At 47.7% G+C, this 27,184-nt stretch overlaps 8 non-coding genes across 8 annotated transcripts; 3 read left to right on the forward strand and 5 right to left on the reverse strand.

The window, feature by feature from the left end:
• Positions 1-4,816: 4,816 nt before the first annotated feature.
• TRNAK-UUU (transfer RNA lysine (anticodon UUU)) lies at positions 4,817-4,889 on the reverse strand. The gene has a single exon. It is a non-coding gene; the product is annotated as a tRNA-Lys (tRNA).
• A 2,858-nt stretch (positions 4,890-7,747) lies between these two features.
• On the forward strand, positions 7,748-7,820 carry TRNAR-CCG (transfer RNA arginine (anticodon CCG)). The gene has a single exon. It is a non-coding gene; the product is annotated as a tRNA-Arg (tRNA).
• A 9,798-nt stretch (positions 7,821-17,618) lies between these two features.
• On the reverse strand, positions 17,619-17,690 carry TRNAA-CGC (transfer RNA alanine (anticodon CGC)). The gene has a single exon. It is a non-coding gene; the product is annotated as a tRNA-Ala (tRNA).
• Positions 17,691-20,066: 2,376 nt separating this feature from the next.
• Positions 20,067-20,138, reverse strand: TRNAA-UGC (transfer RNA alanine (anticodon UGC)). Its single transcript has one exon. It is a non-coding gene; the product is annotated as a tRNA-Ala (tRNA).
• A 2,209-nt stretch (positions 20,139-22,347) lies between these two features.
• TRNAF-GAA (transfer RNA phenylalanine (anticodon GAA)) lies at positions 22,348-22,420 on the forward strand. Its single transcript has one exon. It is a non-coding gene; the product is annotated as a tRNA-Phe (tRNA).
• A 1,303-nt stretch (positions 22,421-23,723) lies between these two features.
• Positions 23,724-23,797, reverse strand: TRNAT-AGU (transfer RNA threonine (anticodon AGU)). The gene has a single exon. It is a non-coding gene; the product is annotated as a tRNA-Thr (tRNA).
• Positions 23,798-25,656: 1,859 nt separating this feature from the next.
• TRNAF-GAA (transfer RNA phenylalanine (anticodon GAA)) lies at positions 25,657-25,729 on the forward strand. Its single transcript has one exon. It is a non-coding gene; the product is annotated as a tRNA-Phe (tRNA).
• Positions 25,730-26,149: 420 nt separating this feature from the next.
• Positions 26,150-26,222, reverse strand: TRNAF-GAA (transfer RNA phenylalanine (anticodon GAA)). The gene has a single exon. It is a non-coding gene; the product is annotated as a tRNA-Phe (tRNA).
• Positions 26,223-27,184: the final 962 nt, after the last annotated feature.

A 27,184-nucleotide genomic window follows, 5' to 3' on the forward strand; every position in this document is an offset into this window, starting at 1 on the left:
GATACATTGTATTTTCATTTTTATTCAAGTCCATTTAAAAAAAAATTTCCACCAAGACTTCCTCTTTGTTCCATGCATTATTTAGAACTCTGTTATTTCGTTTCCAAGTGTTTGGATATTTTCCTGTTATCTTTCTGTTACTGATTTGGTTCTGGTGTGGTCAGAAAATACACTGTATGATTCAATTCTTTTAAATTTGTTGAGGTTTTAATCAACAAATTCAGTAAAGTTGTGTAGGATACAAAATTAATACACAGAAATCAGTAGCATTTCTATATGCTAATAATGAATTATCTGAAAAAAATAAAATTATCCTATTTACCATAGCATCAAGAACAATAGAATGCTTAAAAATAAATTTAACCAAGGTAGTGGTTAATAACCAAGATTCTACACTGTAAACTACAAGACATTGATGAAAGAAATTGAAGAAGACACACATAAATGGAAAGGTATCCCATGTTCACAGGCTGGAAGAATTAATACTGTTAGAACGTCTTTACTACTCAGAGCTACCTATAGATTCAGTGCAATCCCTATCAAGATTCCAAAGGCATTTTTTTTTTTTTACAGAACTAGGAAAAAAAATCCTAAAATTTATATGGAACCACAAAAGACCCAAAATAGCCAAAACAATCCTGAGAAAGAAAAACCAAGCAGGAGATATCACACTTCCGGATTTTAAGCTACACTGTAAATCGAAAGTAACCAAAACAGTATGTTACTGGCATTAAAAACAGACACATAAACCAATGGAACAGAATCAAGGGCCCAGAAATAAGCCCATGTGTATGCAGTCAGGTAATATTTGACAAGGGAGCCAAGAATATTAAATGGAGAAAAGATAGTCTCTTCAATAAATGGTGTTGGGTAAGTTGGATATTCACATGTAAAAGAATGAAACTAAATCCCTTTTTTACACCACTCACAACAATTAGCTCTCAATGGATTAAAGACTTAAACCATAAAACTCCTAGAAGAAAACAGAAAAAAAGCTCCTTAACAAAGGTCTTGGTAATGAATTTTTTTGATATGACACATAAAGCACAAGCAACAAAATAAAAAATAAACAAGTGGGACTACATCAAACTAAAAAGCTTCTGCACAGCAAAAGAAACCAACAAAATGAAAAGGTAACCTACAGAAGGGGAAGAAGGTTTGCATATGATATATCTGATAAGGGTTAATATCTAAAATATATAAGGAACTCATAAAACCTAATGCAAAACCCCCCAAATAATCCAATTAAAATATAAGCAAAGAACTTGAATGGACATTTTCCCAAAGGAGACATACAAATGGCCAAGAGGTATATGAAAAGGTGCTCAATATCACTAATCATCAGGGAAATGCAAATCAAAACCATAATGAGATTTTTGTCTTACACCCGTCAAAATGGTTGGTATCAAAGAGACAAGAAACAACAAGTGCTGGTGAGGATGTGGAAAAAAGGAAACATCATGCACTGTTGGTGGGAAGGTAAATTGCTGCAGCCACTGTATGGCCACAGTATGGAGGTTCCTCAAAAAATTAAAAAATAAAATTACCACATGATCCAGCAATTTTACTTCTTGGGAATATATCTGAAGGAAATGAAAACATGATGTCAAAGAGATACCTGCACCCCTATGTTCATTGCAGCATTGTTTACAATAACCAAGACATGGAAACAGCCTAAGTGTCCATGACAGATGAATGGATAAAGAACTTGTGGTGCACACACACACACACAGGAATATTACTTAGCCATAAAAAATAAGGAAATCCTGCCATTTGCAACAACATGGATGGACCTTGAAGGCATTGTGGTAAGTGAAATAAGCCAGACAAAGAAAGACAAATATTGTGTGATATTACTTATATGTGGAATAAAAAGAAAAGCACCCCATCTTGTATATATATATATATATATATATATATATATATATATATATATATATATATATATATATATATACAATGGAATACTATTCAGCCACCAAAAAAATGAAATCTTGCCATTTGCAACGAGGTGGATGGAACTAGAGGGTATTATGCTAAGTGAAATAAGTCAATCAGAGAAAGACAATTATGATATGATCTCACTGATACGTGGAATTTAAGAAACAAAACAGAGGATTATAAGGGAAGGGAGGGGAAAAAAACAAGATGAAATCAGAGAGGGAGACAAACCATAAAAGACTTTAGGGCTTCTTAACTGTAGGAAACAAACTGAGGGTTGCTGGAGGGGAAGGATGGGGTAACTGGGTGATGGGCGTTAAGGAGGGCACAAGATGTAATGAGCACTGGGTGTTATATGCAACTGATGAGTCACTGACCTCTACCTCTGAAACTATTATATGCTATATGTTAATTAATTGAATTTAAATTAAAAGAAAGATGTGGCTAAATGGGAAGAGAAGATCCATGTTGAAAAACTACAGTTAATATTGTTCGGCAAATGACTCATCCTAACGGTTGACACATACATAAGATAAAATAACAAAAGCAACTTTTATATGCATGCAGCATGAAGTTAGTGCATTTTAAAAATCTCATTTGATTTTCACAATAAGCTTGTGAATCAGGCAAATCAGGAGTTATCTGCATACTATAAATGAATAAACTAAGCCTGAAATTTTTTTTAAAGTGCTTCCTGTTTAAAAAACAAAACCATAATAAAAAAATAAAAACAAAAAAACCAAACCAAACCAAACCAAATAAAGCACCCAAGACACTAGCAGAAAAAGAGATCAGACTTATGGTCCCAGAGGCAGGGAATCTGATGAATGTGATCAAAAGGCAGAAACTTCCAGTTACTAGACAGATGAGTCCTAGGGATGTAATGTACATGTTGTCTGCTGTTAACTCTGCTGTTGGTCTATATGAAAGTTGTTAAGAGTGTAAATCCTGAGAGTTCTCATCACAAGGAGAAAAACATTTTTCTTTTTTTTTTTTTTTGGATCTCTATGAGATGATGGATGTTAATGAAACTCATTGCGATAATCATTTTGCAATATCTGTAAGTCAAGTTATTATGCTGTACATGTTAAACTTACGCAGCACTGTATGGCAGTTACATTTCAGTAAAACTGAGAAGAAAATAAAAATCTTTTGTTGAGGTTTGGTGTGTGGCCCAGGATATGTTCTATGTTGTTACATATTCTGGAAGACTTGAGCGAATGTGTATTCTGCTTTCATTGAGGGAACTGCTTTATGTTGATGGGCTTCTGTTGGCTGGTGGTATTTTTAGTTCTGCCATATGCTTGATCGTTTTCTGTTTAGTTGTTCTATCAATTATTCTGAGAGAGGTCTTGAAGTTTCCCACTATAATTGTGGATTGGTCTATTTTTAGTTCTATCAGTTCTCAGTTTTTTCTTCACATATTCTGCAGCTGTGTTGTTTGGTGCACATGTATCAGAGATTGCTCTGACATCTTGGTGGATGGACACTTTTTACCCTTTTATGATGTCTTTTTCTGTCTCTGTTAATAACCTTTGTCCGAGGTTTACTTTACTAATGTTAGTATAGTAACTCCAGCTTTCTTTCAATTAATGTTCGCATGACATATCTTTTTTCACCCTCTTTATTTCAACCTGCCTACGTAGTTATATTTGTTTTTCTAAAGATTTATTTTTTAGAGGGGGAGGGGCAGAGGGAGAGAGAGACTCTGAAGCAGACTCCCCACTGAGCTTGGAACCCAGGGCTGATCCCATGACCCTGAGGTCATGACCTGAGCCGAAACCAAGAGCTGGACATTCAACTGATTGAGCCACCCAGGCGCCCCTGTAGTTATATCTGAAGTGAGTTTCTTGTAACAGCATATAGTTGGGTCCATCCTATTACTATCCATCCTTTAATTGGTGTGCTTAGATTACATTTAGTGTAATTATTGATACATTAGGGCTTCAGTCTGGCATTTTATGTTTTTTGCTTTCTGCTTGTTTCTGTGATTTTCACTTTTCGTTCCTTTTTTTTTTTTTTGCCTTTTTATGGACTGTTTGTACATCTTTTAGTATCCCATATTCATTTGTCTGCAGCATTTTGGACTGTCTCTCTTTGCATAGGTTTTTACATCATACGGATTTACCTTACCACAGTTTGCCAGTTCACGTGAACGCTGGTGTCCCTGCGTTCTTGTCACTCTACCCTCCTCACTTGTAACATAATTGTCTTAGCAATTTCTCCCACATACATTAGAACCACATCAGTGTTACACCTTTTGCTATTAAACATAACTTAGAAAGCTCAAGATGAAGAAAATTTATTGTATTTACCATGTTTCTTGCTTAAAATGTTTTTTTCTTCCTTCCTGATGTCCAATATTGCTTCTTTTATCATTTTCTGTCTGTTTGGAGAACTTACTGGGGCCATTGTTTTAGGGTAGTTCTGCTGACGCAATTATCTTAGTTTTCCCTGATCTGGAATATCTTGTTTCCCCTTCATTCCCGTGGGGTATTTTCTCTGGATACAGTATTCTGGACTGACAATTCTTTTCGTTCAGCACTTGAACAATGGGCCACTCTTCCCGACCTCTGTGTTTCCTGATGAGATAACCACTGTCACTCAAATTATTTTTCTGGTTTCAATTTTTTTTTCTTGTTTTTAGAGTCCAGACGTTTTGATTGCTTTTTTGATTGCCTTTTTTCTGGTCAACGGATGACTCTTCTCTAAAAACCACATACAAATACAAATCTCCAGGTCAGCAACCTTTTAGAGATCATCTCTGGAAACCAAACAGTAAACACAGTCCCAGTCAAGGTGTGAGTAGAACCGTCCTCTCCCAAACCCTTGGTGTACTTACTGGACATTACCTAGGGTAAAACAAAGGATGCTGCGCCTGAACAGGGACTTGAACCCTGGACCCTCAGATTAAAAGTCTGATGCTCTACCAACTGAGCTACCCAGGCTCCTGCAACACTCTCTTTCTGTGAGTATCTAACCTAGGCTTTGCTTACATCGCCAATCCTCACTGTGTTTCATGTCCCAGTTTTCAAATAACATGCTTGAATTCCATTCACAGTGAAGAAGTGCCCTTTGAGAGAGACGTTACAGTCTCTGAGAGCTTTTCCCTTTTTTCTCCCTTCGTTGTCTCCCCCCGCCTCTAGTTTTTCAGAACCAGAGATGCAACGTCTCCCAGATAAAGCCGTCGGGTTTCAGACCACGTTGCTAGACACACAGGGTCTCACTTCTTGCCAAGGATCTGCACCTAAGGTGTTCGAGTTAGTACTCACACTGCTCACTGCTTCTGTTTGTATCTTTCTGCATTGCCTTGCAGCCTTTGTATCAGAGGGGAAGACAGTTGACGGAGGAAGAACTTGAAGACGCAAGAAAATGTTCCCTAACGGGCCCCTTTCTGTTGGTGGGTGGGACTGTCTCCCCAGCGCTCCCTTGACCAGCAGACCCAGGGGCTGAGCGATGTCACGGACTGCCACGCAGGGAGGTGTCCTGGGGTCAGCCTGGCATGCAGAGCCTCTTCCCCGGCATGGTCACGGCCTCAAGGTTTCAGAAAGAGTAGTGCTGGGCGCCTGGAGGGCTCAGTCGGTTAAACGTCTGCCTTTGGCTCAGATCACGATCTCAGGGTCGTGGGGTCCACTGGCAACCAGCCCCCCGCGTAGCGGGGAGTCTGCTTCTCTCTCCCTCTGTTGCTCCCCCTGCTTGTGCTCTCTCCCTCTCTCTCAAATAAATAAATAAATCTTAAACACAGTGAGCCTCGTTCTGTCAACTATTCCTTCTCCAAACACTCACAGACAATGGCATTAATGAGGGACTTTTTAAAACAGCCAAGTGTCCACCACGTGCACCTGAGTGGGGGACGGAGCGTTCAGCAAGCAGAGGGCCTGGGGTTAATCTTCCGCACCGCCACCCTCACCTTCAAGATGAAACTGTCTGAGCCAGTCCTCCTTCTTTTAATTTCCCTTCTTCCCCCTTCTCCCCCTCCTCCTCTTCTTCCCCCACCTCCTCCCCCTCCTCTTCTCCCACCAAATTCACCATCTCTTCCTTCTTCACGTCTTTTCTCACTGTTTGCTGCTCACATCGAAAGTAACAGTGTTTCCGTGGGCCTTCGCACCCCTCAGCTGCGACTGAGGCCGCGCGGGGGCTACTAGACTGAGGAGATGCCAAGTCAGCGCTCGCTCGGGGTCCCTCCCGCAGGAGGCAATGACTGCACAGCGCCTTCGCTCCAGTCACAGCGTTATCAAAGCGCAAGAAAGAAAAAAGAACGAAAAGAAACGTCGAGGGGAGCCTGGGTGGCTCAGTTGGTTGGGCGACTGCTTTCGGCTCAGGTCATGATCCTGGAGTCCTGGGATCGAGTCCCACATTGGGCTCCCTGCTCAGCAGGGAGTCTGCTTCTCTCTCTGACCCTCCCCCGCTCATGTACTCTCTCTCATTCTCGCTTTCTCAAATAAATAAATAAAATCTTAAAAAAAAAGAAACCTCGGAAAAGACGACCACAGATAATCTCCTCTCCCTGTTCTCTCAGCTGTGCCCAAGTCAGTGAGGCTCACGGGACACAGGACATGCTGTGCTTTCCAAATTCAAGAAATAAGAAAGTTATTAGGGCCGTAGATTCGTGGCTGACCTAACCACACTGAGAGATTCCTGCTCTGAAGTGCAAATGTGAGATGTGATCATGGCTTGGCGGGTCATCTGAGTGAGTAAAAAATGGGGGGGAGAACTCTTTTTTCAAAACTACATTACAGAGGCCTCTTCTGACTCTAGACACCCTCCTCCGCCCATTTCCTCAAGTAAGATATCCCGACAGATGGACGCAGCAAGAATAGGAATTCCAGGCTTTCCGATCTTCCTTGGATTCCTCACAGAATACTTTGTTCAAAATATTTAAAAATTTTAAAGAAATGCTGCTTAGAGCACATCAGATAAAAATCTCAGAGAAAAAAACACTAAATGGCTTTGGAGGGAGATGGTATCACCCATGCAAAGAAAGGTTTATACAGTTTTCAGAAGCTATTTATTAGCTATTTAGTATCACTTAGAATCTCTGAGCCGTGCTTTCCTGTCCTGCCACAGCCTTCTCTGGAAAGAAGAAATGTTGATGGTTGTGCTCAGTCCACCAACCTTACTCTGCTCCTTATGCCGACCTGTGAGTTTTTTCCTCTCCCAGACTGAACAAAAAAATACCAGTTTTAAAAAATTCGGTGGCATTTTGAGGTTTTCGTCTGCTAGTCTTCGAGCACAAAATCCACGGCAACTGAGAACAATCTCAGCGTGGGAGTGAGTTTGAGGGTCCGCTGGACTCATGGACACATGGCCCTGGGTTGTTCCATGGATGAATCCGAGGGGGCTCGTGGAGCAAGCAGACCACCTTTAGGCAAACTGCTTGGGGCGTTAAGGAGTCAGTGAGGCAGACGACGCTCCTCCAAGCTACTGTCACCCTCACCTCCTCCCCACCTGGGAGTACTTTGGAAGTCACCACCTCAGACATGGTGGCAACGTGCTCCATTCTCTTGAGGAGGTTGAGGACCCATTACCCCGACCCACGTGGGGTGGTTCTTCTCATTGCCTCGTGGACGGTCAAATTGTTAAAGCCTCTGGTATGAATGAATTATAGTAAAATATTTTCACGAGCTCACCGTCCACTAGTTCTAAGTAATTGTTAGGGATTCCAGATAGAGTTTTGTTCCTTTTAATCCTTTTTTTTTTTAAGTGTTGATAATTAAATCTTCCTCCAGTTGCAAAGTTAAAACTTTGGAAATCAGAAACCTATTTCATCTCAGCTTCCAGGTATGGAAACATGTGTCTATCAGATGGCCGCGTGGCCTAATGGATAAGGCGTCTGATTCCGGATCAGAAGATTGAGGGTTCGAGTCCCTTCGTGGTCGCTTCTTTCTTGTCAACCAAGAAACAGAAACTCTTTCATTTGACGTCCACCAGCGGACCCTTGAGTAGTCTTTGGAAACCTGAAATGAGTCAGAAGTCCTGAAAAGAGCAAGCCTGGGTGCTGCTGAGTTGCTAATAACTTACATTTTGTCATTGGCCTCTAATCACTAAATAAAAGTAGTAAAGGACTGATGAATGGTTGTTGGCAATGTGTCAAGCCTGGTTTCTGGCTCCAAGCCCTGCTCTAGATCTGGCTGATCGTGGCCAACGAAAAGATGGGAGGGGTAGAAAAGCCAACTACAAACGTTTCTCTGGAAAGCTGGGTTTCAAAGGGCTTCTATTTAAGAGTTAGAAAGAGGAGTTTGGAGGGGGTGGGGGATACTGAGCCCAGCCAGAATAGGCACTCGAAATCTGAACCCCCATAGTGTCTGTTGCTTATCAAACGGAACTATCCGGGATCCAACTTTTCCTGAGAATTTACTCAAAGCTAGTAAGTCAATTATTCTCTAATCTTTCCACTATTTGCCTTTCCTATAAGCACAGGGCGTTGGCATTTTCCATCACATGATTTGTGGAAAAGTCCTGTGAAGGATGAGTTGATGTTGACCAAAACAGCCGGTCATCTTACCAAAACTTGGCTCTGAACCAGGGATCAAGTCAGCCCCAGGGTGTCCCTTCTAACTATTCCAAGCCACTCAGAGGGATTAATATTTCAACTGCTTCTTCAATTGTTCATAAGATTTTTAACTTTGACTTTTGGAAGATTTCATGTTCCTTAAGCATCGCCATTTTATTACCATCCAGTCATGCACTTACACTCACCCATAAAGATCTGGGATCCAGTTTTCGGTGGTGCTGAATGGATGTGTGTGGGAAGAAGCCAGAAGAAAAGAGAGAGGTAGGGAAGTCCCGTCGGAACAACTCTGATCTCTGTTTACTGTCTGTTTCCTGACTCAGAATGAAGAGACGCAACAAAGATATCTGTTAGTTTCTTTATTTTTCCTCTTCTTCCTTTTTTTTCCCCCCCTGTTCTGCTCTTCGATGTTACTGAAAAATAGAACTCAAGGTGAACTTTTAACTATTGTGGTGGGCATGTTTCTTGATGAAAATTTAGGGTAAACTGGGTTCTCCCCCACTTTTTTTCCTGCCCATCTTGTCTTCCTTTTGCCAAAGCAGCCATTCCGTGTGGTACCAAAGACTATGGGGTAGGACCAGGCAGCTGCAAAGGCAATGCACTGGATCATTGGTTTTCTTGTCACGTAGGCAGGGAAGTCATGAGAGAACGATTGAAAAAGTACAAGAAAGGTTTGGTTACATAGGAAAGAACACACACGGAGTTACAGGGGATTGTACTCAAGACCTTGCATGTCAGTCCTGAAGTACATAAAAATCAGCTTGTGTTACACATTCTACATAAAGTATCCGTGTCATTTTTGGATGGCTTTGAAAAACCTAACAATGGAAAGGCAAAGTCCACTAATTTTGAAATCATTAAGCTAGAGACTCTCTTGGCATTTCTTTCTTTCTTTCTTTCTTTCTTTTTAAGATTTTTATTTATTTATTTGACAGAGAGAGACACAGCGAGAGAGGGAACACAAGCAGGGGGAGGGGGAGAGGGAGAAGCAGGCTCCCCGCAGAGCAGGGAGCCCGATGTGGGACTCGATCCCGGGACTCCAGGATCATGACCTGAGCCGAAGGCAGTCGCTTAACCGACTGAGCCACCCAGGCGCCCTCTCTTGGCATTTCTGATTCAAGAAACTTCCCACTCCAATCTGAAATTTGTACACGGTAGCTGAAGCATATCTAAATTTAAAACATTTAGAGATATCTGGCTGGCTGGCTGAGTGGGTAGAGCATGCAAGTCTTGATCTCAGGGGTTGCAAGTTCAGGCCCCACACTGGGTGTGGAGCCTGCTTTAAAAAAGTGTGTAAATTAAAAACATTTACCCATTACATGTAATAATTAATTATAATATAATTATTTGTATAATCAACCTAAGTTTTCTCTTTTTTTGAACTGTGAAATTTGTAACAGAAAGCATCACAATTATTTTTGAGCTAATTAAAGATGCGGAACACAGCAAATACAGCTCATTACTTTTGGGTTTCTTTTCTACAAAGTGCTGGAAAAATATTTGGTGTAGTCCAACAGTTGCTTGGAAGACCCCCAAAGACAATTTTTGAAAAGTTAACATCAACAATGGTAAGTCATTCTGATCATATGTACCCTTAATATGTGATGAAAAAATATATATGATCTATCTATCTATAGATTTATATATATAATATAAATATATCTATATCTATATTTATTTCTGTGGTCTTCTTCCCAAAAACTCATAGCCCAGCCTAATCATGACAAAAAGAACTGATGAATTCCAGTAGAGGGGCATCCTACAACATACCCAACCAGAATTCCTCTCAACTATCATAGTCATTGTGATTGCTAATTTTGCGTCAACTTGACTGCACTAAGGGATGCCCAGATAACTGATAAAACATTATTTCTGGGTGTATCTGTGAGAGTGTTTGAAGAGGTTAGCACTTGATTCTTATATATACCTTGTTACAAGAAAATAAAATGGAGAACATCCCCCAAGCAGACATAACCATGTAAGTCACATAAGCAAAACCAAATCTAGCTTATTTTATGAATACAAGTGAACCTTAACTGAAGTTATTGCTTGTAAATGTCTTTAATAATCATAAAAGAAACAAGTCATCTTCCTAAAGTGGTATAAGATAATCACTTTTAACCATCCCCTTCTGTCTTGAAACCTCCATTGTAATAACCATTTTATTTTTATTTTAAAGATTTTATTTATTTATATATTTATTTGAGAGAAAGAGAGAAAAAAAAAAAAACAGCATGAGAGGGGAGAGGGTCAGAGGAAGAAGCCAGTTCCCCGCTGAGCTGGGAGCCCAATGTGGGACTCAATCCCAGGATTCCAGGATCATGACCCGAGCCAAAGGCAGTCGCTCAACCAACTGAGCCACCCAGGCACCCTGTAATAACCATTTTAAAGGCTAAACAACTTCCTCATTTTCACTTTACAAGCCATCTTGTGATGTCATGCCCCCCCCCAGCTTCATATCAGTTTTGAAACTAAAGACTCTCAGTTCAGAAACTGTCCTTTTGTGCACAGTAAACCCTTAGTCAATACTATTTCACTGATCTAGCTTTAATTTTTACTGTTTCTGGATTTTTGACAGCTTCTTTATATCCTATTGGTTTTGTTTCTCTGGAGAACCCTAATACAGTCATCCAAAACAAGAAAAATCTAAGAAACTGTCACAGCCAAAAGGAACAACAACAACAAAAAAGCCTAAAGTCACATGACAACTAAATGTAATGTGGTATTGTGGAACAGACAAAGGCTACTAGGCTAAAAACCAAGAAAATCTGAATAGACCATGGAATTTATTTAATAAAAATGTATTGGAGGGGCGCCTGGGTGGCTCAGTCATTGGGCGTCCTGGAATCGAGCCCCACATCCGGCTCCCTGCTCAACGGAAAGCCTGCTTCTCCCTCTCCCACTTCCCCTGCTTGTGTTCCCTCTCTCGCTGTGTCTCTGTCAAATAAATAAATAAAATCTTTTTTAAAAAATGTATTAGGGCGGGCGCCTGGGTGGCTCAGTTGGTTGAGCGACTGCCTTCGGCTCAGGTCATGATCCTGGAGTCCCGGGATCGAGTCCCGCATCGGGCTCCCTGCTCAGCGGGGGGTCTGCTTCTCCCTCTGACCCTCTTCCCTCTTGTGCTGTCTCTCATTCTCTCTCTCAAATAAATAAATAAAATCTTTAAAAAAAATGTATTAGGGTGCTGGGCTGGCTCAGTTGGTGGAGCATGTGACTCTTGATTTTGGGAGCTGTTTGAGCCTCCCAGGTGCAGAGATTATTTTAAAATATTTTAAAAAATAAAATAAAAATGTATCAATGTTTTATTAATTTAATAAATGTATCATCTTTTTTTTTAAAAAAAGATTTTTGTATTTATTTGAGAGAAAGAGAGCATGATGGGGGTTAGGGGCAGAGTGAGAGGGAGAAGCAGACTCCCTGCTGAGCAGGGAGCCCGATGCGGGGCTCAATCCCAGGACCCTGGGATCATGACCAATTGAGCCACCCAGGTGCCCCTAAATGTATCATCTTAATGTTAGATACTAATCGGAGAAACTGTATGTAGGGTATATAAGAAATCTCTGTAATATCCTCTCAGTTTTTCCCTGCAAATCTATTACTGTTCCAAAGTTAAGCTCTATTTACAAAATAAAAACGATCTCTCTTTTAGACATACAAGAGAAGAAAGTGTTTTAGAGCAAAGATTCTGCTGCCAAGTGAGTGCATTTCTTACAGAGCTCCTGGACCGGACAACGCTCACACTGAACATTAGGGTGACTTACCGGGCCTCTGCCGCTGATTTCTATGGAGAATTCCTTGTCACATTCAACACGGGGTAGAACAAAATGCTAATTATGTGAACGGTAAAGTACACGACAAATATTCCCAGAGACACTCCAAAAGGGAGCTGGATTCAGCCCTTGTGTATGTGAGTTTAAAAGGGGCACGGGAAGATGAAAGAATCCCCACCAGAACTGGGTGGTGAATCCTCCCACCAGGCGTGAAGCGCACCCAGCTGAGCCAACCAGGAGTAGGATGGTTTCAGTGGGAATTCAAACCCAAGGCGTTTGGCCACTGCTTCACCTTTCCCCCTCATTCTCTCCCTCGTATTTTAAACCCAAACAGGATAACAATCCGTTGCTGCCAGTGAAATGCCCAAGCAGAAAACCAGGGGTAGAGTGTTTCTGAACTCAGCGCTGCTCCCTCATGGGGCACATACAACCTCGCCCTTGCAAAACTTCCAACACAGGGGCTACCACTCCAGATGCTGGACCCCAGTTGCCCCGAAAATGCTCAGCCTCCGTTTGCTGCGACAGGAGACACTCAAGAGTCACACCACCTTCTGCAAAACAAGACACAGCTGTGGGAAGCACCCTTTCAAACCTCTTACCTTCTCTTCTCAGGGCCTGGAGACCGTGTGGCAGGAACGCGGGGCTTGGTCACCTTCTACCTTCAGTCCTGTCCATATCCTACCTGTCCGTTGAGACCCGTCCCCAAACTGCTCCTCTCCTGTCCTTGTCCTCCTCGCTGTTTCTTCTCTCCTCCACCAGCCGCATCTGTGTCCTGCCAGGGATGGAAGCCTGGACAACGTCCTCAGGCCACTGTCCCTTCTCCAGCCCTCCCCGGCGGCCCCTCCTCCGCTCCTTCCAGCTCCGGGCGCTTGCCCTTCGCGTTTGGTGATAGGAGAACCCATGCAGGCCCCTGGCCTCTCCTCCCCGCCCCCTCTCCTGCCAGAGGTTTAGGATTTTCTCCAGAATTCGCACGTCGGTTCACAGTTGCACCCAATTTTGCCTGGAGGTGGGAAGTGGCGGCCTCGCGCCTCGGGGCCTCAGGAAACCGGCGGCGGGCGCCGGGGCGGCTAAGAGAGCGTCGCGGTCCGCTCGCGGCTGCCCTGCGCTCCGCTCCGCGCGCGAACAGCTTGGTCTGAAGGAGACGCTGTAGCGACGGAGGGGTCCACGTTCGTCCCCCGTCTGCGCCTCGCGTGTCGTGTCTTCGAAACCCCAGCTGCCGCCGAACCAGCCGCCGTCGCGTCTCCGGAGCCGGGCGCCGACCGCCGCCCTTCGCGGGAGCGCGCGAGGCTGCCCGAGACGCACGCTTGTCGCCCGCTCTCGGCCAAGGGCTGCGAGTTCGTTTCCCCCGCCGCCCTCGCTCCGCGGCGCTCGCGGGCGCGTCTTCGCAGCCCCCGGCCCGCGCCACCTTTCGTGTGGGGCAGCGTGGCGCGCAGAGCGGGAGGATTTTAAGGAGGGAGGATCTGGAGGCTCGCCGCAGGTTCAAGGCTCGTGGAGGCTGGAGGCTCGTGGAGGCCGGGAGCTGACGGGACAGGCAGGGGCTGGGGCCTCCCTTGCTGGGGAAGAGCGGAGCGGCCGTCGGTTGCGAGCGCGTCTCCGCTTCTCCCGGCACAGCCGCGAGCAGAGACTTCGCAGGCGGAGGAGCGGCCGCGTCTCCGGACGCCGCTGTAGACGAAGAGCGTGGGGCACCTCGCGACCCCGCCGGCCGAGGGCGTGCGGCGCAGCGGGCGAGCGCGTGCTTGGCGTGCACGGGGCCCGGGTCCGGCTCCCGGCACCGCCGCCGGCCGCGGGGCCTCGGCTGGAGACGGCGGTCCAGTCCCGCGCTTTCCCTTCACTTGCGGGCGGCTCGGCACGTCGCCGGGTCTGCAGCGGCCGGGACGCCCCCCGGCCTCCGCCGGTCACCGGGTCCGCAGCGGCCGCGACGCCCCTCGGCCTCCGCCTGTCACCGTGTCTGCCGCGGCTGGGACGCTCCTCGGCCTCCCAGCCAGAAAGGGCGTGCTCCCCCGAAGCACCACCCGGGACGGCCGGCTCTCTTGGCTGCGAGTTCTCATTATTGAGGAGTGGGAAAGAAAAAACAAAGTGGGGGGAGGAGGCCCTTGGAAAAACTCCTTTAGATGCCCCCGCCCCTTTCCCTCCTCTGCGCCAATGTCAATGGTTGTCACTGGCCCGACTGCTGGCTCCTCCTTCCCCTTGTCCCGTCCGCACTCGCCCCTGCACCCCCCATCTTGATTACACAGCAAAAGTTCGGCCCAATCACCAGTCCTGGAGCGCCGTGACCCCAGTTTTTTCTTGTGAAAACGTGTTTAGTACACTGTCCGAGGGAAAAGTGCTTCTGGCGAAACTCGGAGGCTTCCAAACCCCGTTGTCGAAACAGGGATTTCCAGAGGTGGAAAGAGCAGCGAGCTGCCCTCCAAGCCGCGACAGTAGCGCAGAGGGGGGCTACGCCTTCCCGTGGGACGAACGGTTGGAAGCCCCCTCTCCGTAGGAGGAAGAGAACCTTCTGGTTTCCCACCTCCCTGCTGGAACCAGACGCAGAGGCAGCGCCCGCACGAATTGCCTCCCGCGCCGTCCGAAGCCCCTGCGCGGGTGAAGGTCCTCGGTGCGGAGACCTGGCCCCGCGAGGCTTTCTCCCGTCTCCTTCCGGTTCCTCCTCCTGTCCCCCCCCTTCTTCGCCGCGTCCTGTGTCGCCTTCTCCTCCACTCCTCCCCCTTCCCTCCGCTCGCATCGCCTCCCCCCAGCTCAACACTCCCAGCAGCTCAGCGCACTGCAGCCCCGCAGCTGCGCTTTCTAGGTTAGCGCTTCTCAGACCTGGACGGTAGACACGACGGCGGGGCGGGGGGGGGGGGTGCATTTAGTTAAAGGCCGCCCCCCCACCCCTACCCCCCGGCCGGCGGGTGTCCGCGCACTGGAGCCTTCAGGTGGAAGTGGGAAATTTCCCATGTCCCGGACGGTCCCCAGGTTCGGCAACCGCTGCGTTCTGATCCACGGTCTTCATCTCTGTGTTTGGAGGGTCGCTTCCGGGCGATGAAGTTATTCGCCAAGTTACTTTTGAATGTCGACTCGCCTCTAAGCGCCCCTTTCGGCGACGTCCTGGCGCCAACTGATTGGAGGGAGCGGAGGGGAGGCGACTGGGGAACCGGAGAGTTGATCTACAACTTACTGGGACATTCAGGAACGTACAGATTTCGCACAGGGAGAAAAGTATCCGAATGAAAACAAAGAGAAGACACAGTCATTTAGGATTACTCCCCCAAACTCATATTTGGCCACCACAAATTTTGCAACAGGAGGGAAGCGTCTATTCTTTGCGCCCCTGTGATGGCTAAGGTTTGAGTATTTGTCCACAAGGGGGGTTGGGGTGGGGAGGTTGTTATAAAAGTAAAGCTGCTACTGGGAAGTAGTTCTTGCCTTGCCTCCAGGAGGCCTCCCTGTGCTTCTTTGTGGGTCCCAGAGACAGAGTCCTCCAGACAAAACCACCGCCCGGTTTCCCGACCAGGATGCTGGGCTCCAGAGTTTGCTATAGCAATGACTGACAACATACAATTACTGTTTTTTATTTGGGATGTTTCCTTTTTCCATCTGGATCTAACTTTCCTGAGGCAACGTTTCAGGTCCTGTTCTTTGGGGCCCTTCTTCCAGCATTTCCTGCTGGGGGGACAGCCAGAAGTGTTGCAGGTGCAGAGACCCCGGTGTAATGATGTGGGAAATCTGTGACACCGCCAGACTAGCCGGAGAAGGAGTGACACATTCGGAGTTCCAACCAGAAGCCACCTGAGTTAGGGTGGGCCATGCACGCCTCTGCTGGGGGCTTTGAGGGTCTAGGGGTCAGCTATTCCCTTCCCCTGGAACAATGCATCCTACATACTGATGCCCTCACGGGTTATGTGGCCGCTGTTTGGTTGCTTTATGGCGACTTCTTATATCTCATGGCTTTTAACAGCTGCTTGAGAGATTCTCTGAGGCAGTTTCAGGGCTCCATGGGAAGTACAGTGAGGCCGTAAAGAGCAAGAGGAAAATCATGCCCCAAGAATGGGTGCTTGGCAAAATGGAAGACGGTGGTCCAAGCTGTTTTCCAATGCTGATTACTCAGCGTCCCAGTCAGGAGGCAAGAGAATGAGAATCAAAGAGAAGAAAAGCTCATTCCCTTAGCCTCTGCCCTGAAATAATTTAGACAGCAGTGTGACAACAACGTACCCGAGTGAGGGTAGCCCAGAGATGGCCCTGGCAGGGGGTTCTGTGGCTCAGCTGGCTAACGTGGCAGTCTGGGGTTTGAGTCCTAAAGGAAACTGAGCTTGTGAGGGATCCCTGCTCCCTCTCGTGATCTCAGAGGAACTAGGAGGAACTGCTTTTAGCTAAATGAGGGAATTTAGACATCATCTTTTAAATTTTGACTTCCATTTTAAAGCATCCTTTTCTAATACAAAAGGTAGCATGTAAAAAGGCTTTGCAAAGAAAAATGGAACAATTCTGGTGCATTCACCCAAAGTGTGACTTGCACAGAAAACAAAGTGCAGAGCATTGATATTCCATATTCCGTAGTTTGTACCGACTCTTTAACAAATGCTGTTAATTTGTTTGTTTAAATAAAAGCAACTTATATATTTGTCCTTATTCCCACCCAAAGACCTTTGGCCACATTTTCCTCCTGGACATTCGGTGTGGTGTTACACTAGGTGTTAATTCATTTAAAGATTTAGGAACAAAAGAGTTCAGCGGGGAAATGCCAAAGGTAAGGAATTTAAATCCGTTGTTTGCCAGAGTTTCTGAGATTCAGCTTCAGCAAGGGGTTGGTGGGGAGTTAGTGGGAGCCTTCCAGTATACGTTTTGTGTAAACGTCTTGTGAAAGTCCATTTAATAGGGAATACAAGTAACCGCTCCACCTTCCAGGATCTATCCTTTACAGTCGGGGGGCGCTCGCTCATGGAGCAGAGCTGGGAGTCTCCAGCTCCCCGATGATGCTCTGAACATGCGCTCGGCGCGGGTCTCGGTTGCCCCTGACGCCTGCAGGCCGCGGCTCCGGGCGCGCTCCCCGAGGCGGGGGCAGCAGGGGGCACCGGCCCCTGCGCTTTGGACCGCACAGTGCTCGCAAAACCTAGGAACCTTCACAGATTTGTTTTTTCTCTTTTCTGTTCTTTTTCTGCCCTGCTCTTTAGGGATTCTGCCAAATGAGACCTGAAGTGCTTGGGTCTGTGGATGCGGCTGCACCTTGGTGTTCCAGGCGGCGTTCAGGCTGACGAGTGCGGCTTCTTTTCTTCCCTCTTCTTCTGTGAACGTTTGCGTCTTGGTGGCACCACGTCCCCTGGAGTAGAAATGGCATAATGTTGAAAGGAATGCATTGGACTGTGTATTATTTTAACGGGGGCCGGGGAAACATGGTAAAGCGCACGAAAAGGCACGTTTGGAGGAGCCGGGGGTCGAACCCGGGGCCTCGTACATGCGAAGCACGCGCTCTACCACTGAGCTACACCCCCAACCGCTGACGTCCTCTGGGGATCCCGTATAAAATTTGGAAGTTTTATCTGTGGTCACGTTGTCTTTCTGTTGGAGAAACCAAATGTGTCCAGCCCGACTAGGTTTCAGGAAGCACCTCTGTTGTAAAGTGGTAGAGGTCAGCCGTGGAGTTTGAGCCTCTTAATGTGAGATTTAAGAGTTTCAGTTCAAGGCCTGTTGAGGAACTGTTTTCCTTTTCCTCTCCATTATTTCCAGCTTTGACATGGGAACCAGCGGGAGCTTTCCCAAGAGCACGTTAGTGGACGTTCCTCCGCGTCTCAGCCGGTTGGCTCAACTGGCTTCGGAGAAGCAGGAGTCAGGGGGCAGATCAGGCTGCCGCAGAGCGAGAAAGCCATACATGTAGACAGTCCAGTGACTTTTTCGCTCTGTCCTAATCTAAGCAGGCAACTGTGGAGGTTCTTTCAGGGGTCTGCTGCACAGATAAAACAATGAATTTAATAATGAAAGGCAAGGGAGAAATTTGAGGAACAAGGTAGATTGACACTCGATTTGGACTCTCGTTGGAGTCTAATACTTAGTACTTAGGAAGGCCTGCAGGTTGGATTACGCAGATGGTGATGCCTTGTGCAAAGAATAGTAAATATAGGAGGAGGGAGTGAGTATTCTGTTAGTTTGTTGTTCTTATTGGTCTGTTGATTTGTTTTTGCTTTGGGAGCAATAAGGGGGAAATGTATAGTTTGGGTTTGGATGTGACATAATTTAAACGTCTACATGATCGCCTCTTGAGGATGTCTGCCCAAGCACATTACAATCTGAGTCTGGAATTCTGCAGACATTCCTGAACCTGAATTTCAGACATTCATGTGGCTGGGAGGACAGGGCTTCTTAGAGTAAGGACTCAAAGTTATCCATTATGACCAGTAGACTCAAATAAATAAATAAAATATTTAAAAAATAAGACCAGTAGATAAAGAACTTATTATTGGTATTTATAAAAAATGAAAAAAAAATGAGATTCCCCCAAACTGATCTCATTTTTAAAAAAATTTATATTCCTTGTATGGTCTTAAATTTTCCTTACAACACCAGTAAAAGTCCCATTTCCTACCATCAGCTTCCAGATAAGGTGATTTCTCTTCTTTGTCCGTCTTTGCCAATCTGTGACTATTTTAGTTATATAATGCAATGTATCATACTTCTCGAAATTCAGTGACTTTAAACAACCATTAATTACACTTGCTCACAATTCCCTGGGTCAGAAATTTTGGCTGGGCCCTCTTCTGCTCCTGGAGTTGGGGTTGTTCGCTACTCTTCCTTTAGCTGGCAGCACGGTTGGCCTCGAAGGTCCGAGGAGGCTCCACTCCGGGGCATCAGCACTACCCCACATGGCTTTCTGCTCACTTTTCTCTCCAGGTTCTAGCGTGGGCTTTCTTGTAGCAAGGTGACCTCCCCGTAGTCAGACTCCTCGCAGAGCATCTTCAGAGAGGGGCCATTTCAAGAGAAGCCGAAGCGGAAACTGCAGATCACTTACATCTGTGCAAGGACACAGCATCAGTTCCTCTAGTCCCCAGAGGACCATCTCTGAGCAGAAATAGTCCACAGGGACTGGTTTATTGAAGGGGGGGGGGGTCTCCTACCTCCACTAGTGCAGAGCATCTGGTTCTCAACTTTTTCAGGTACAGTGGAATGGGAAGGAAACAAGGAGATGGCTGACTTCTTGGGAGCCAAGACCTCTCCATTACGTGGATTTATCTGAAAGCGAAGCGTTCTATATTGTGGGGGATGAACATTACTTTGTCTCCAAAATTAAAGCAGATAGATGATGGGCTTTTCCTTACTTTGTCATTTTCCAGGCTCTTACTGAAGAAACAAAAGTCTGTGTTTGAGTTCATGTGTCCTATTCCTGGTATGTAATAAAGGATCATGAATAGGTGTTTGTCCAAGGCCCTCGGACCGCAGTCCAAAGTGTTTTTCCAGGTACAGCTGGAATCCTGCTCACATCACCCTAATTTTTCTCATGCCCTTGTCTTTAGGATTAGCCTTCCGACTAAAAAATTGGCACCAGTCTCTCTCTCCCCCTCTTCTCCTCTTCCCTCCCCTTCTCTCCTCCACTCATCCCTTCTCTCTCTCTCTCTTCCTCTTACTTTGGATCTTCTTTTTTTTTAAGTCATATTGTAAAATGGTAGTCCAGGTGACAAAGCTGGTTGCATTCAGGGATGTTGAATAAATCTTTTCTTTTCCTTTCTTCCTTCTGATGTCGTACCAATCATTTTTACTTTCCATGTGAGCAGAAAAAAAGAATTAACAAAAAACAGAAACAGAAAACCAGATTTGGCATCCCTGAAGGAGTGTATTGATATGGAACACATTGGAAATAGGAAAAAGGGAAGCACCCTTGGAGGTGCTGGGCATCGAACCCAGGGCTTCATGCATGCAAAGCATGCACTCTACCACTGAGCTACACCCCCCAGGTGAGAGCTTTTTCTTCTGTGATATATTAGGAAATATGACTATCTTCTGTATTCTTAGGCAAGGCCATTTTCGTGTGTGTCAGAAAATTTATTCTGTCAATGACACTAATTCTACAATTTCTAAATGGGACTTTTTTTTTTTTGGCTAGACTCAAGTATAGTAAATTCGAAGTCCAAATTTATACCATTCCTCCTAGGTTCTTCCCAGCTGGGGTCAGTCTTCTCTAAGAGCTCCTTACCATCCTATTGCCTTCATTTTGTTTTATTTTGCTTTGCTTTGCTTTGTTTTTGAAAACCACTTCTCCGGAAAATCTCAGGTTGGGAGTTTCACTTGTCTTCATTCTTTTTCTCTATGGTGTCTTTATCCTCCATAGATCACTCTACCTAATCTTCATTGACCATCTTGTCTGTACCCACCTCTTCAAGTGTCTTTGGTCTGTAATTACTCTCTTCCTTCACTTTCTACAGTGAACCTTGCCTGCTCACCAGCCATCTTCAAGACCAGGATATCTTGCTCTAGAAAACCAAGGAAGCACTTTGAATGTAATGAATGAATGATAATGATTGAATGAAAATGATTATTGCTTATTTCCAATTGTGTTGCGTCCCTCAATTCCATATCTTGAGAAATGGTCTTCACACTACAGATGGTTGGCAAGTCTAGAAAAGAGAAAGAAAGTGGGAGGAGGGGAAGGAGAGAGGAGGAAAGAGAGAAAGGGGGGGAAGGGGAGAGAAAGAAAGAGGAAGAAAATGTTTGAGTTCAACTTCCTTCCTACTCCTCCCTGCCTTTCAATTCCCAAGCAACCACTGACCTAATTCCTGTCACTGTAGTTTAGTTTGCATTTTCTGAAGTTTTATACAAATGGAATCATATCATATTTACTTTTTTGGTTTTACTTCTTTCACTCATCATAATTATTTTGAAATCACCATGTTTAATGTATCAATAGTTTATTCCATTTTATGCTGAGTAGTATTCCATGGTAGGGATATACCACAATTTGTTTGTCCATTCACCCATTTAAGATAAGCATTTGGGTTGTTTCCAGTTATTGGCTATTACAAATAAAGCTGATATGAATATTTGTATACAAGAATTTGTATGGACATAATAGTTTTATTTTTTTTTTTCTGTTGGATACATACTTAGAATTTGAATGCTTGGATCATGGGGTTGGTACACCTTCAACTTTTAAAGAAATTCTTTTTCACTACTGCTAATGGTGTATGAGAATTTCATTTCCTCTGCATTCTTACCAACATTTGGTATGGCTAGCATTCTTAAATTTTAGCAACTCTTGGGTGGCTCAGTTGTTAAGCATCTGTCTTTGGCTTGGGTCCTGATCCCAGGGTCCTAGGACCGAGCCCCACATCCAGCTCCCTGCTCAGCGGGAAGCACGCCTCTCTCTCTCCTACTCCCCCTGCTTGTGTTCCTTCTCTCGCTGTGTCCCTCTCTCTGTCAAATAAATAAATAAAATCTTTAAAAAAATTTAGTAACTCTTATAACTGCAGTTATAAGTGGTATATCATTATGGTTTTAATTCGTATTTCCTTAATGACTGATGTTAAACATCTTTTGTTTATTTGCCCTCCTTATAACTTCTTTGACAAAATCTCTACTTAAAATATTTTGGTATTTTTAAATCAGGTTTTCTTATTGTTGACTATTTAGAGCCCTTTATGTGTTCTAGATGTAAATCCTCTACCAGATATATGGTTTGCAAAGCTTGTCTCCCAGTCTGTGACTTGCCTTTCTGTTCTTTTAAACATGCTTTTCACAGAGCAGAATTTAACATTTTTTGGCGAGGTTAAATTTATCGAATTTTATGCTTTTGTTGTCCTATCTACAAAATATTTGTCTGACCAAGGGTCACGAAGATTTTCTCTTATGTATGGGACCCCACGAAATTTTTTCTTTAGTTTCCTTAATTTTCCGAGACGTGTCTGGGTTAACCTGCGAGATGCGGCTTTCCGTTGGAACCCTGTTACCTCTCTCGCGTCTTCCTCCCTCACCTACCGGCCCACGCTGCCAGGAATTGGGTCCGAGCGAAATAGGCGGAAGACAACAGATTCCCCCCAGTTTCTGGGTGCATAAATGTCCTGGACGGTTAGACAGCAGCACGAAGAATCCAGAATCTCCTAAAACGGAAGTTGAGAACAATCCAGGTACTGAAAAATAAATATCGGGAAGTTCTGCTTTCGGGCAGCCGAAATAGCTCAGCTGGGAGAGCGTTAGACTGAAGATCTAAAGGTCCCTGGTTCGACCCCGGGTTTCGGCAGGTGGAGCGCTTTTGTTGACGAGGACAGGCGGCTCCCGCAACCCCGAGACCTGTATCTGCCATCTTGACACTCCGTAATAATTACACCTTTGAATTTGTGTTTTGCAACTGATGTGCGACGGGACAACCGAACAAGGCGTCTGGACAAAGGGAGTGAGCGCACCGTGCGCGTCCGGCTTCCCTCGCTTCCCTTCCTGCAAACAGCCATCGCCGAGCCCCCTGAATCCTGATGTGTGAAGGCAAGGTCGACAGTAACATTCATGCTGATAATTTACAACGTGGATTCCACTTAATCAGAATGACATTAAATAAGCAAATGAAACATACATTAAAGGTCGAGAGAGACCGAGGAAGAAAGGGGGAAAGACTTATATTCTATTACTACTTGTAATGGCACTTCCCTCTCCTTAAAAAAAAAATATTTATTTATGTATTTGTTTGCTGGGCTACAGGGACAGTCAGGAGGAAGAATCGACGCTGGGGCGCAAGCCACAAACGACCGCTTGCACATGCCCCCAAGAGCGACCGCACTACACCTCAGACTCTTACTTCGGAAGAATTAAAACCTCACACGCAGGGCGGTGGAGATGCTGGGTTCCTGTCCGAGCGCAGCAGGATGGGCCCCGATTTTACACGCGCGGAGGGAGGCGCAAGTCTGACCGCCGGCACACAGCCCGCAGGTGCAGAAGAGCCGCGGAGCCCAGGTGTCCGTGGGCCGCAGGCTTCCCCTCCTGTTTTGGATGAGGGACCTTACATTTTCATTCTGCCCTGGGCCCCGCCGATGTAAGCCGCGCTGATCAGCATTCAGTCAACATGCACCCATTTCTTGGATTAAATCATCTACCTCCATGGCCCCCCCAGGCCCCCCACACACCTGCAGTTGAGTTACAATCTCTAGAGCACTGGCAAGTATGCTGTTAAAGCTCATGCCCACAGAGTTCCCTCTCTGAACTTCAACCGGTCCGTTCATGAACTGCATGAAATCAGGATTGGATACCCCGGAAAACCCCAAGGGCACCTGTTCTTTGTGTTTACAAAAAGACACATCAGGAAAACAGGGCACATGCTAGTACCTTATTGTTCGTTGGTTATTAACACGGTCTTGCTTCGTGTGGCTGTACCAGAATCAGCTCCATTTTGTGTCCAAGGCCTTGGGATACTACCTGCTACGGCCGAAGTCGGGGGTGGCGGGGTGAGGGTTGGGGAGTGTGTGGAGGGAGGCCGATGGTAGAAATAAAAACTGCGAGTCCAAGTTTAAGAAAACGGGCGGAATTAGGCCAGCGGGTAAACACAGGAGCTGCAAAGGCCCCGCTGGGATTCGAACCCAGGATCTCCTGTTTACTAGACAGGCGCTTTAACCAGCTAAGCCACGGAGCCCACGTCGGGGGCGGGTGGAACTTCTTGCATCCGAGCATGATTTCGCTCTGCAGCTGCGTTTCTGAGCGGACCCCGTCCCTTTCTTGGGCTTTCGTCCGCCCAGAGCCACCCGGACCTGAGCAACCATGGCCCACGCACAGGTTCGGTGGTTTTCCCGCTGCCTTGCTCCGCACAACCTCACTGCATTCGGCTCGGAGCCTCGATGCGGCCTCGGGGAAGCTCGCGCGGACGGCGGGGAAGGCGCGGTGTGCAGACTCCCTCCGAAAGCGCAGGACACCGGCGCGGGAAGCCACCGCGGCCCGTTTGTCCCGGGCCGGGCCGGGCGACACTGCATCAGGGCCCCAGACCTTCTTCTCTATCTTGCGCTGTGGCCAGAGGCGGGCGGCGAGTCCCCGGCCCACGACGTCCCTGCGGACCGGGCCCTGCGCCTCCGGGGGTCGTGCGTCGTGGCGCGGGGGCCCTGCTCCGCTCCTGAGGTCCGAGCCCCCTCCACCAGCGCTCGGCGAGGCTGCAAGGACGCGAGTGTGCAGAGCTGCCCCGGAGACCGGCCCACGTGGAGACAGAACCCCAGACCCCCAGGAGCTAAAGGAAGCCGAGCCGGACCGGCACCGCGCCGCAATCTTCTTCCTGCCCAGCAGGGTGGGCGGGGACCCTGCAGCGGGGGTCTAACACTTGGGTTTGAAAACCCCAAAGAGGAGACCCCCCCATCGAATCCTGGGCTGTTGTAGGCAGAGTCTTCTACTGAATGGGGACAACAGGAGGGGAATGGCAGATGCTTCTCCTTCCCTTCCTCCCGCCTCGTCTGTGATGGGCTCTGCCAACCTACAGTTTCTCATTTTGGGGACGGTTGCTTTCCTGTGAGTTGGGAATATTGTGATGAGTGTCTAGCCTGGCAATGTTCGTGTATATTGTATTCCTTCAGCAAATGTATACCGTCCTTGAATTCCATTTTCTCAGCATTTTTGGAGGTAATGAGAGACGAAAGGACGAAAAGAAGAGAAAAATGACGAACCTCAAGAAGTATTACCTTTGGTTTCTTTTATTCTCTGAGCGGTGCCTGGGTCTACTCACAGGATGCCGCGGAGCGAAAGGCTGCCAGGGTTGACCTCACTACCGCCCTCCTCTGTCCCTCTCCTCCATCTGCCACCCCCCCCCCCCCCGCCCCGAGCCGGGGCCACCGCCCCTCTCCCGCCCCCCTCCTCCACCTGCCATCCCCCCGCCGGGACCGCCGCCCCTCTCCCGCTCCCCTCCTCTACCTGCCATTCCCCCCCCCCCCGCGCGGGGACCGCCGCCCCTCCTCCGCCCCCTTCTCCACCTGCCATCCCCCCCACCCCGCCAGGACCGCCGCCCCTCCTCCGCCCCCCTCCTCCACCTGCCATCCCCCCCTCGCCCGGACTGCCGCCCCTCCTCCGCCCCCCCTCCTCCACCTGCCATCCCCCCCAACCACGCCAGGACCGCCGCCCCTCCTCCGCCCCCCTCCTCCACCTGCCATCCCCCCCCGCCGGGACCCCCACCCCTCCTCCGCCCCCTCCTCCACCTGCCACCCCCCCCCCCGCCCCGAGCCGGGACCACCGCCCCTCTCCCTCCCCCCTCCTCCACCTGCCATCTCCCCATCCCCCCGCCGGGACCGCCGCCCCTCCTCCGCCCCCCTCCTCCACCTGCCACCCCCCCCCCCGGCCGGGAACTGGATCAACCCGCGCACACGTGGAAGACGGTGGACTCCGAGTCTTTCTGGGTCGGCGAAGATATCGGACAACTGGACAGTCACACTTAAGAAATCTAGAACCCCCCGAAACGAAGGTTGAACCAACCCGAGGATTGCAGAGGGGGGGGAGGCCAGAAAAGACTGCGGGCAGGCGGCCGAAATAGCTCAGCTGGGAGAGCGTTAGACTGAAGATCTAAAGGTCCCTGGTTCGACCCCGGGTTTCGGCAGGACGAGCGTTTTGGTTCCTGTGAGCTCAGGACTGTAAATGAGGGATGTGGCTGTGTTCGAATAAAACTTTAGAGATGCGCCCTGACATTTGAATTTCATCAATTTCACCTCTCACTAAGTGCTCTTCTTCCCTTATTTTTTCCAGTGTTTGGGGCAGTAACTGGCGCCCGCTTGGGCCGCACACACACCCCGCGCACTTTGTCCGGCTGCTCGCGGGCTGCGGCCCCGCGCTGCGCGGAGGCGGCCTGTGACGCCCCCTCCCTCTCTCCCTCCCTCCCCCCGCAGTTATGCACAGCGGTGCCCTGAGCCTTCCGTGCAATCACCGCTTTAGCTCGCATGATTGTATCCACGAACATCTTCAACGGTCCTGAGCTCACAGGAACCGCAAGACGCTGGACAGGGACCAAAAAAACCCGTTCTGCCGAAACCCGGGGTCGAACCAGGGACCTTTAGATCTTCAGTCTAACGCTCTCCCAGCTGAGCTATTTCGGCCGCCTGCCCGCAGTCTTTTCTGGCCTCCCCCCCCTCTGCAATCCTCGGGTTGGTTCAACCTTCGTTTCGGGGGGTTCTAGATTTCTTAAGTGTGACTGTCCAGTTGTCCGATATCTTCGCCGACCCAGAAAGACTCGGAGTCCACCGTCTTCCACGTGTGCGCGGGTTGATCCAGTTCCCGGCCGGGGGGGGGGGGGTGGCAGGTGGAGGAGGGGGCGGAGGAGGGGTGGGGGTCCCGGCGGGGCGTGGGTGGCAGGTGGAGGAGGGGGGCGGTGGAGGGGCGGCGGTCCCGGCGGGGGGGTGGGGGGATGGCAGGTGGAGGAGGGGGGCGGGAGAGGGGCGGTGGTCCCGGTGGGGGGATGGCAGGTGGAGGAGGGGGGCGGAGGAGGGGTGGGGGTCCCGGCGGGGGGGATGGCAGGTGGAGGAGGGGGTTGGGAGAGGGGCGGTGGTCCCGGCGCGGGGGGGTGGCAGGTGGAGGAAAGGGACAGAGGAGGGCGGTGGTGAGGTCAACCCTGGCAGCCTTTCGCTCCGCGGCATCCTGTGAGTAGACCCAGGCATCGCTCAGAGAATAAAAGAAACCAAAGGTAATACTTCTTGAGGTTCGTCATTTTTCTCTTCTTTTCGTCCTTTCGTCTCTCATTACCTCCAAAAATGCTGAGAAATTTTGATGATAGGGAACACTAACTTTGAACCCCAATTAAGCAAAATGTTATCCCCAAAGATAATTCCATTCTTCTAATGATTAGTAGTAATAATAATTGTACTCAACTATTATTATACTTTAATTTCATTTTTTTAAAGATTTTATTTATTTATTTGAGAGAGAGAGAATGAGAGACAGAGAGCATGAGTGGGAGGAGGGTCAGAGGGAGACGCAGACTCTCTGCCGAGCAGGGAGCTCGGATGCAGAACTCGATCCTGTGACTCCAAGATCATGACCTGAGCCGAAGGCAGTCGCCCAA

Source organism: Mirounga angustirostris, unplaced genomic scaffold, assembly GCF_029215605.1.
Source record: "Mirounga angustirostris isolate CCGP_5_RB_7025 unplaced genomic scaffold, mMirAng1.0.hap1 SCAF_8, whole genome shotgun sequence".
Lineage (NCBI taxonomy): Eukaryota > Metazoa > Chordata > Mammalia > Carnivora > Phocidae > Mirounga > Mirounga angustirostris.